The sequence below is a fragment of the Silene latifolia genome, chromosome 9 (genome assembly GCF_048544455.1).
Source record: "Silene latifolia isolate original U9 population chromosome 9, ASM4854445v1, whole genome shotgun sequence".
Taxonomy (NCBI): Eukaryota; Viridiplantae; Streptophyta; class Magnoliopsida; order Caryophyllales; family Caryophyllaceae; genus Silene; species Silene latifolia.
In genome coordinates, this window is record NC_133534.1 from 95,702,576 (window position 1) to 95,713,512 (window position 10,937).

At 36.1% G+C, this 10,937-nt stretch overlaps 1 long non-coding RNA gene across 1 annotated transcript; it reads left to right on the top strand.

The window, feature by feature from the left end:
• Positions 1 to 456: 456 nt before the first annotated feature.
• Positions 457 to 2,222, top strand: LOC141599972 (uncharacterized). Its single transcript, XR_012524075.1, has 2 exons — positions 457 to 1,387; positions 2,098 to 2,222. It is a non-coding gene; the product is annotated as an uncharacterized LOC141599972 (long non-coding RNA).
• Positions 2,223 to 10,937: the final 8,715 nt, after the last annotated feature.

The following is a 10,937-nucleotide window of genomic DNA, read 5'->3' on the forward strand; positions in this document are numbered from 1 at the left end:
CCAATATAAGTATTCTAAAGAGACACATGTATATCTTATCTCATGAACTAGGAGGATCATTCAATATAAAATTTGAGTGGAGCAAAGATGGTGCGAAAATCTTATATATATATATATACTCCCTCCGTACCAATCCAAAGGTAACGTGGTAAAAATTGGGGAAACCAAGAAAAGAGGGTAAAAGTGGGGGCAAAAGAGGAAAGAAACCTTGTATTATTGGGTTGGTGTGTGGGCCAAAAGTTGGTATTTGTGTAAATATAAAGAGGAAATAAGGGAATTATTGTCAATTTACAGTCTATTTATAGTATGTTACCTTTGGATTGGTACGGACACTTTAGGTAAGTGTTATATATATATATATAGAGAGAGAGAAATAAATTATTGTGTGAATCATACGAACTAGTCTATAATGGTCAGGTCAACAAAATAATCAAACGTTCCTTACTTAGTCTTCCTACCTACTAGCATTTCTAATCACCCATCTCCAATCAATCTCCTCCTCTGCCACGCAACCTACTCTCGGCGACGACCACCAGAACTCCAACAAGACCAAGTCGCCATCTATTGATGTCGGCGCCTGATTTCTGGCAAACTATTATTCATTTATGGAAATGGACACTACCTTGATGCCGATGAAGCCTCGATGGTAATATTTTCACATTCTAGCGTCTTTCTCTGATAGATCTGGCCATTAGATTTCGATTTATATGTCGATTTGGCTCTTTTATGGGATATTCGTTGGGGTCGTAAATTCACAAGAGTAGCCTCCTTTGCTCAAAATCTTGCAACAATGTCATTACTTCGGTGGTAGGAGGTCTCCTCTCTAATCGGCTTTTTCCGGCGACGAACCGTGCCTTTTCGGACTTTTCCGGCTCTAAACTTCCCGACTAATTCGCAGATGGAGTTAGGTTTCTGAAATTTAATTTGGCTTTTGTAGATCTATAACTCAAATGTCGGATTTAAAGAAGAAATGAGTGAGGGAAGAGATAACAGACGAGCAAATTTGTGCTTCTGCGAGGCTATGACAGAGACGGGGCTGTTGTTTTCTGGTGGTCGATTAAGGGTTGCGCTGGAGTTCGTTTTTTGGTGATGGTGTCCAGCCTACCTGAGCTCCGGCGTTGGAGGCTAGTGCTCCGAATTTGTCGATGGTGATTGATGTGGTTGTTCTTGTTCGTTTCAGGAGTCATTGTCCATGGGTTGAGTGGTAACAGTCGGGAAATGGTGACGGCAGTATTCGGGGTGAATGGTTGTTTATGGGTGGTGGCTGCAATGTTAGTCTAGTGGTGATGCTATCTTGAGTTATCAACAAATAATGGAAGAAAATTAATAAGTAGCTCACTGTATGCTTTGCTGCTGTTTGCAACTGAAATGTCATTACTATGCTTCTGTAAGTTCACTAAAACTGGTGGTTCTTTGTTTGATTACACTCCAGTCAATGGTTTCTACACTTAGATACATGTGTATTTGAACTATGAATATGTGTATCTGGGTTTGATAACATGTGTATCTGGGTTTGATGGCATGTGTATCTGGGTTATTGTTGATGGAATGTCGGTAGTGATTGCTGGCATATGCAGGTCGTGGTGGCCTTAGAGAAGTCAGTGACATGAAAGTGACAAAGCTGCCCCTTAATTGGTGACATGTGCAATTCTTATGGCGTCTTCGGGTGTGGTAATCGGAACACTAAGTCTTTGATTTCTTTCCTGGCCGCTGTTTCAATGCTTCCATAGTCGTGATCGAAATCTATTTCTTGTGGATCAATGTTCATGAGCTTAGGGAAAACTTCTTTCTTGGCTATTAAGCCCCTGAAGTAAAAACCTCGGTCTTTAGCATGATATTCGACTAATATAACTCCGCTGTTTTGAGTTACAGGGTTACTGAGATAGCTAGTTTATCTTTGCCATTTTTTTTCTAGCATTTACTTTAATGTACAAGTATTCATTCTTGGAATTGGGTGCCTTTTGATGAGTCATAATTATATACATATTTATGCCTCCCCTTATTTGCTTTTATGACGGTTTTGTGCTATTATTTGATGATTATGTGTCGTTATTGCAAGAATGTTGATACTTTCGCTTTTTGGTGTTTTTAATGGAGCATGAATGCATTTGCGGACAAGTGGATGATAATGAATATCGCGCCGTCGGCAAGACGGAGCATTAAAGTATGGCTTGGAAACCAAGAAGAATCGACAAGAGAAAAGAGAAGAATACACAAAGAAATCATGTAGAGGAGTAGTATACTCGATCGAGTCTGGGAGTACTCGATCGAGTGGAGGTGTACTCGATAGAGTAAGCATGGACTCGATCGAGTATGTATATATATATATATATATACATACGGTGTTCCGGCGACTTTTCGCGCAAGTTTTCTATATCGGTTTATGTTTAATATAAATACCTAATTTGTGCCCTATTGTATTTTAGGTCTTATTTACTCTAAAAAATTCTAGAAACCCCTAGTTTAGTATTATTGCTGTTGTTTTGAATCTATGCACTTTAAATTACGGTATTCAGTAATCTGTCCCTAATTATTATTAATTTAAAGTTCTAGTTTATACAATTATTTGATTGTTCATTTTCTATGCTTGCAATTTGGTATTTTATTCATATTATTGTTGTTATTTCTTCTAGTATGCGTAGCTAATCTTTTAATCTTGGGTGAAAGGGGATCTAGGTTGTTAGAAAGGTGATGCCCGTCGTTGTGTGCACCAAAAATAATATTTATAAGTCCAACTACAACTATAGATAGCGGTAGCAGGGTCGAACCACAGAGAGGCGTGTGCAATTATCAGTTGTCTAATTCTAGTGTAAGGTAACAGATGAGTGGGGGTTTGATTTGGATTGGTCTATAGCTAAAGGAAGTAAATGAAATGTAAACTAAATAAACGGATGAAATCAAATATTAAAAGGGTGCTAAGATGGTCGGTTCACTATAGTTTCGGGCGGACCAATTAGGTGGGTCTAAAACAATCACGTGAGACGGGAAAATAAGAGGTCCTCTCGGTCCACTCTCACAAGTAGCATCTTTCGATCTCGCTACAGGTCCCTAATATCACTAATACTAACTTTCGTCCTGAAAAGTGACTAAAAGGTCTAAATTAATTCATCTTTCGATCTCATTAATCTAGTCGTCTTAATTAGGTAGTCTATTTCCCTTCCCTATCTTTCGATCTTTATTGGGTCGGTCAAATACTAAACATTTAACTATTCGCATGCATTCGATTCGTCAAATATAACGATGTAATTAATTAAAACGAAACAAAACCTCACGTGGCGGTCGATCGATCAAAGGGTATGGTGGTCGATCGACCATGGCGCGATTTAGGGTTCCTATTCTAATGCCGCCTAATCCTACGGTTCCCTACATCCTAGCACGAATAATTTAGCTACTCATGACTATTACGAAAACAACAACAAGATTAATGAAATAACATACTGAATTCATGCTTGAAATAATCGGATAAACAAACAACATAAAACGATAATTATGGTTTCGGGAGATCTAACCTAGCAATCCAATACTACGAATGAAAGCAGCAAATTGAATAATAAAACAGAAAAATACCGTGTAAAGGAATTGTAAAGGAAAGATCACTACCGAATGCTAAACAGAAACTTTATTGAAGAACGAACTAAACTATGAATCTTGAATAGTATTTCGAACTGAAAGATAAAACCTAGATGAAAACTGAATGTAAAAGTTGATAATTATTCTGAAAACCTAAGTTACATTAATAGGAATATACGTAACACTTATTTCCGAAACCTAAATACTATGGGCTTCTTAATTCTCGATCTTTTATTTTGCGTCGAACCGTTGTTGATCGATCGACCATAAGCATCATCGATCGACCAACTTGCTGTTGTCTGAAGCTTCGATTATCGCGCTCCGGTCGATCGACCATAAGCATCGATCGACCGACCAAGGGTGTCTTTGTCTGATGAGTGCATTTTGACGAATTCTGCAGCACGCACCGATCTTAAAACAGCTGCCATTTCTTCGTTCCTTGGTCAAATCAGGCGTTCTACGCGGCGTTGGAAAGCTAAGAGGATAAGCTTTCACCTCAAATTGGAATCACTGGATTATCAGCTATAGAACTCGAGATATTGCCATTTGAAGTAGGCTGCAATATTGTGAAGTGCTTCTTTGCTTGTTAAACTCGTACGCACCCGTGCTTTTGCTATTTTTAGGCCTTGAAACGCGCACCAAGTTCGCTTCCCGAGTCTTTATCCATGTCAAATGCAATGCTAGGTACTCGGGGACGGATTTAGCTTGGTTTCTACTCATTTCCGCATAAATCTGCAATATTACACAAAAATACGAAAGTAGACGAAATGGGGCAAATAGTAGCATAAACTACATAATTGAGCTCTGAAATGTGTGTAAAATAAGGTGTAAACCATTATATAAATGACACGCATCAAAAGGGTTAATTAATGAATTAATTGTTAAATTGCTCTTAATTGTTGTTCAATTATTGTCTTACTTCTAATTGATTAATTACTGATTAGAATTGGTTTATTAGTCTTGCGAACTAGGATATTCACCGACTAGTATAAGCTGCGACAATTCAATAGACTGACTTAATGATAGCGATCGCAGGTTAAGTTTAGATCTAAAGGACATAATAGAATCGACCGATCTTATGGCCTTATACAATCTAATTGCTCAATCAATGAATTAAATCTCACGCCTAGATGACTGACCTAGTGAACCCATTCCCTAGACTCTATAATATTATTAAATTCATCTTTTAATTAATTGCAATTAGTTATAGAAATCAACAAACAAATCCCTTCAAGAAAACTGTTACCTTAAGACAGATTAATACATTAGCAAATTAGATAATTACCGCCTCCCTAAGGATTTGACCCTTTCTTGCCACTAGTTACCTGTTAGTAGTAATTTAGGATTATTTTGATATAGGTCATATGACTAAAACCTTATCAAATTTGGCGCCGTTGCCAGGGAAGCGGGAATTTTTCTGTTTGTTTTTATTTATTTTTTTGTCTTTCATCTCAGGGATCATCAGTTCCATGAGATATTTAGATATTTTTCTTGTTAGTTCTGTGTATGTCTAGGTCTAACAGATTGGAGATTATACCATTTGATCCCGAACCAGAGAGGACTTTTCGGTATAGACGCAATTTTCAGAGAGAAATTAGTCGGGTGGAAGACTTGAGTACACTTGACGCCTATTACGAGCTTTTTACATTTGTAGAAGATCAGTCTTTAGAAGAGGACAAGCCAATTTCTGCCACAAATATTCCAATAAAGTTGCCTACTCTAGCCAGTCATTCCGAGCCTACTTTGGCTTCTATCCCCAAGGGATCAAGCTTCCTACTACTGATAAAGGTACTTTTGAGATTCGCCCATCCTACATTAGTTTGGTTGAGCAAAACTTGTTTGGGGGAGAAGCTAATGAGGATCCTGCCAAGCATATGGAGACGTTTATTGACAATTATTGCTTCATTCCACTGACTGCTGGAGTAACTCAAGATAAAGTAAAGCAGGTACTTTCCCTGTTTTCTTTGCGTGATGGGGCGGCCGAATGGCTCCGAGATTTGGATATGGAGGCTCATGGTGTTACAGATTGGTATACCTTAGCTCTTGCATTCTACAAGAGGTATTTTCCACCCCAGAAAACTAATGCACTACGGAGTAAAATTACAAGTTTTAAACAAGGTTCTACTGAAGACCTTAATAAGGCATGGGTGTGTTTCAAAATGTTTGTTCGTTTTATTCCAAACCTTGGCTTTCAGATCTGGTTCCTTTACAACCAATTCTATAATGGGTTATATGGCGATCATAGAGCTTTACTTGACTCCTCTGTTAATGGGAGATTCCAAAACAATACTAATGATGATACTGCCTGGAAGTTGATAGATGAAATGGCTACTCACATTGCTGAGTATGGTAACCCAATAGTAAGTACGAGAGGGAATGGTTCACTTAGTGCAATTGCAGCACAGTTGGAGGACTTAACTGCTCAAATAGCTAGCCGAATTGAAGACATACATCCATATCCTTAGGAAAACAACAAACGGTTCATCCCATGGTTCCACATGAGGTGTCTTGTGAAAGATGTAGGATTGATGGTCATACTCCGGCCAGATGTATGAGTACAATTGAAGAAGTACGCGCCTTTCAATCATTTAAGCAAGGTATTCCCTATTCGAACTTCTTCCCTAAAAGAATTCAGAATGTATTTAATCAAACCCTGCAGCAGAATGCCTATATTATTCCCACAAGGGAATTTTGTTAGGCAAAACCAAGGAGGTCAACAAATTCAGAAGATGCAGCCTCCTCAGCAAGCTCCGAATAATGATATGGCAGAGATGAAGGCTATGTTGCAACAAACCTTGATGATGCAACAAAAGCAGACGACTCAAATAGCCAAACTTGTGGTTTATAATAAGATGTTGGATACGCAAGTTGCTCAATTGGCGGTTCAAAATCCTTCAAAACAGCCCGGAACTCTTCCTCCTAAGGTAAAAAAGAACATGAACAAATTAATGCTATTTCACTAAGGAGCGGTACTACTTATCAAAATCTGGAGATGCCCACTAATGAAGATGAGGTACCCTACATCCATCCTAAGACATTGGGTAATTTGGAGCTAAGTGACGACGAGAACGAATCAAGTGAACCTGAAACACGAGGCAAAGAGAAAGACGAAAAAGCTAGAAATACGAGGTATACTCGATCGAGTATACACACCAGAAGACGCTGATTCTCGGATTTCAGCTACGACAATTGGAGAAAATAGTATACTCGATCCCTCGATTGAGTAATCTCCCTGATTGTTAACGACGTTTCAAAAACTTCGAGTAAAGCAAAGGAAGCCGAGCTGATTAGAATTGCATTACCTTTTCCGCACCGATTACAGAAATCCAAGCTTGATCAGCAGTTCGAAAGGTTATTGGAGCTAGTGAAGAATCTTCAAGTTAGTGTGTCATTTTCTGAATTGGTCACCTAAGTGCATGCGCGCCTTATGCGAAGTTTTTAAAGGAGATATTGACAAAGAAGAGGCCTTTCAATGAAGTGGAGATGGTCACGTTTGAAGGAAAAGTAGATCTATATACTCAACATATTCATATATGTATTAGTTTAATTTAATCATAAAATTAATTGGTGATCTTATGCATGCAAACTATAAACAATATAAAGAAGAAATCTTTATCTTACATTGGATTTTCGGTTTATTAGGGCACAAGAGAGATCTCCTTCTCTCTTGTTCTTGTGCTTTCCTCAATGGATGAACAAAAACCCAAGTATAGGATCTCTCCCAAAGTTTAATACCCAAGGCACACTCTTAATAAAATTAATATTATGTATACTAGACAATATTAATTTTGTAGGAAAAAATTGACCCAAAATAATTTGGTTTGATCTTCTAAAACCGGTTAGGAGAAAGGGGAGAAAGAAGAAAATATTTTATCTCTCTAAAATATTTTTATGATGAATGAATGAATGAATAATGCAACAATTACATTTTTATGTATATTAGGTAAAATAAGAGGAAAAACCAAAGTGATTTTTCCTTTCCAAAAATCGGGTGGAAGAAGGGGGGTAGAGGGAGCCAATGCATGCTCTAGTTGCTCTTCACAATGGACACTAGGTAGGCATGGCTAGTCAATTAGGGTAATCATCATATTTACCACTCAAATAATAAACACAATATTATCCTAATTCTCCCTTAATTTCGGTACTCATAGATAATATGGACTCCATATTATCTTTGTCAAAATGTCAATTTGTCTTATGTCACATGTCATATGTTACATAAATTTGTTATGTATTTTTAACATATTAAAAATCAACGTATTAATAAAATACGTCATATACAAAAAATCGACTCAGTAATTCGCAATTACTAGTACCAAAATATTTTACCAATTATAAATCACAGTAAATTGTATTTATAATAATTCATTCAAATTCAATTGTTTCCTTAAACAATAATTTCATCTGAGTAATGATACAATTCGATTACTCAGACCGTATCTCATTTAATCAAATTTCAATGAGATACGTAAATATTACTTCCAAAATCGTCCGTCAATTTTAAATAAATTAATTGACTCGTAACGTTATACGATCAATTAATTGATCAATTAAGAGTGTCGCCCTTTAGGTATGACCTATGGGATCAACTGATCACCACCGTCGCACGACAGTAATGTCAAACTCTAGTCAGCCAATCATTACCGATATGTCTGGACCAGTTGACAGTAAATATTACTTCCCAATTGTATTCTTTATAATGAGACTTAAACATGTGATCATCATGATCAACAGTTGTGATCGCATTATTGTCGGAGGACACATATTCCAACAATCTCCCACTTGTCCTCGACAAGTGTGCGTCACCAATTATCTTGTCCTATTACTATCTCCCACTCAATGCAAGGTATCTTTCAGGTCGTACTTGCAAGTGATCATATCGATATTGGTTTCCTGGATCTGGAGAATAACTGATTGACCGGATTTATCCACCATGGATACATTCCGAGCGTGGCCACGCATTTCCAGTTTATTACTCCTCGAGTGGCCCTGAGATATTGTTATAACCCTGACTAGGGGTGGACAATTCCTATCCCACTCATTCCCTTCAACTAGCCACAACCATCATAACCCAAAATATGCCCATTTGACCCCATTTACGAAGGTCGTAGTAACACAAATCAAAGTTAATCTGAAACTGTGCCATCTTAGGCGAATAGTCTTTAGTCAAAAGAATCGACTCATTTGAATACTATAGCAGCTCTCGCCACGACCAGGCTATATAAATTTGCCAGAACTATATAAGCGGTCATAAGGCTCGACAAAAGTTCCTAACAGTCTGCCTATGTGGTCGACTAGTCATCTCACATGACTCTATGGCACTTGAACTTGCCATCAATCGCATCACACTCTAGTCACTTCGAGACGTCACCTTATACAAGTGACTATGGGCAAATACAATGTTAATCCATGTTCACTTTAACGGGGTTCAATTGTCTCTACAACCCGTTTGGATATAACAACGTATAAGGTGAGTTAATAATAACTCAAACGACAAATGTCAACATCACACTCGGGTAGTCAATAAAATATTACAACCCTGTGATGCATATCGTAAGTGTGTAAACACTTGTTGATTGCAATAGAAGTTTAACATGTTACGTGTCCATGTGTTCAAACTTCCTAATCGTATTATCCTTTACATTCATGTTATCACTCATAGCATGAACCTTACCAAGTACACATCAAGGTTCCCGACCTTGGTTTCGGTTCTTTATCTTGAAAGAACTTCCTTATCGATTATCACATAACGAACAAATTTTTAATGAATGATATAACTTGTACTGATCAAGTGCTCCATCCACACACAATGCACTTAGGTATATGTTTTGTAGACTCTTGCAACAATTTGTCAAGATAATTAGGCTAGCACTTCTCACAAGTCCTAGCATATTAGGAAAGATTAGTTTTGAGTAACTTCTTATTCAACTAAGTATCTTTCCAAACTTCCTATTTCTTCTTTTGGCTTGAAAAGTTTTAGGATTTACATAAATCTTTACGTGTGTTTGGATTTTCTATAATATGTGCAACCTCTTGACACATAACAGAGTATTCTGACAAACACTGAAATCGCTCATCGGATTCTCCTCGAGAATTCATGACGTTTCTTGTATGGCTTGCCAATGAATCATCATGCTCTCAAGCATATGATTCACCATTGGACATGTGCATAATTATTCTAATGGCGGAAACATCCCCCTTAAACTAAAAGAATAAGAGATTCTCAAATTTTCCCGCCTAAATGAATTGTTCTATATTGGGCTTTGGGCTTCATTATAGGCCATACTGATGTATTTCATACAATAAATAATTCTATGACATTTAAAAAGGGGATAATATTTTTTCAACTTGCATTCCCCTTTATTTACTACTAACAGAATAAAAAATTTCAATAGTTTTCCCTCCAAAAAGAAGTTGGCTAAATAAGGAAACAAAACTCTATTTTTATTAAATTATTATCTTTTAGTTAAGATATAATCTTTAATCATTATAAAAATTTTTAATTAAATTATAATCTTTTAATTTAAAAATAAAACAAAACTGGTATAAATCTAAAATTCGTATTTGAAAAACCGAAAAATTTGATATTATTAGTTTCGCATAATTTTTTTTACCAAGTACGAGTATTTAGTTCGTATAAAAAAATTATGAACTTATATTATTAATTTCTTGACAAAAAAAAACTTTAAAATTATTTGAGATAATTTATAAATTGAAATCATTAGTTTTGTGATAAAAAATTTCATTAAAATATACATTTCATGAATTTACTTAATTCTTTTAATTAATTTTCCATTTTAATTTTTTATCCTCATATTAAAATATGAAAAATTAATAATACGTCAACTTTAAATCTTAAATAATACATTATAAAATAAATAAAAGATCTATGAATACCGCGCATGTATGCGCGGGATCCATACTAGTTAGTTACTAATAATCTTGAGATCAACCGTTCTTAGGTTCAATGAACAACCATGACTGCTAATGGCAATTCTATTTTCATTTACATGAATAACCTATGTGTTTGTTGATACGATGTTTATTTCTTAATACTAATCCAATATCTCATGATGTAATTGGATTCATCATAGTCCATAATCATCCATAATTGAAAACTCAAATACTTCTTTGTGAAAGAAGATATTAGCTCGTCATTCCTAATGAGTAATGAGTTGTAAACATTCAAAGGATGATAGCTCCCACTAAATTCCATGTCTTCACATGATAATTTCTAAACTCCCACTTAATTCCACATGTTTCGAAATTGATTACTCAATTGAAAACATTTCAAAATTGGAATGTATGTTGCTTTGCAAAGTTATTAAGATGAAGCCATATATGTTCCTATCATATCCTTTCAAAAT